The sequence below is a fragment of the Leptonychotes weddellii genome, chromosome 6 (genome assembly GCF_054177405.1).
Source record: "Leptonychotes weddellii isolate Sample4059 chromosome 6, ASM5417740v2, whole genome shotgun sequence".
NCBI lineage: Eukaryota > Metazoa > Chordata > Mammalia > Carnivora > Phocidae > Leptonychotes > Leptonychotes weddellii.
Window position 1 is genome coordinate 14231545 of NC_138374.1, and position 503 is coordinate 14232047.

Genomic DNA, 503 nt, shown 5'->3' on the forward strand with positions numbered 1-503 from the left:
CTTTATTTATTTATTTAATGTTATGTTATGTTAATCACCAGACATTACATAATTAGTTTTTTTTTTTAAAGATTTTATTTATTTATTTGACACAGAGAGACACAGCGAGAGAGGGAACACAAGCAGGGGGAGTGGGAGAAGGAGAAGCAGGCTTCCCATGGAGCAGGGAGCCTGATGCGGGGCTCGATCCCAGGACCCTGGGACCATGACCTGAGCCGAAGGCAGATGCCTAATGACTGAGCCACCCAGGCGCCCCACATCATTAGTTTTTGATGTAGTGTTCCATGATTCATTGTTTGCGTATAACACCCAGGGCTCCATGCAGAACGTGCCCTCTTTAATCCCATCACCAGGCTAACCCATCCCCCCACCCCCCTCCCCTCTAGAACCCTCAGTTTGTTTCTCAGAGTCCATCGTCTCTCATGGTTCGTCTCCCGCTCCGATTTCCCCCCCTTCATTTTACCCTTTCTACTATCTTCTTTTTTTTTTTAACATATAATGTC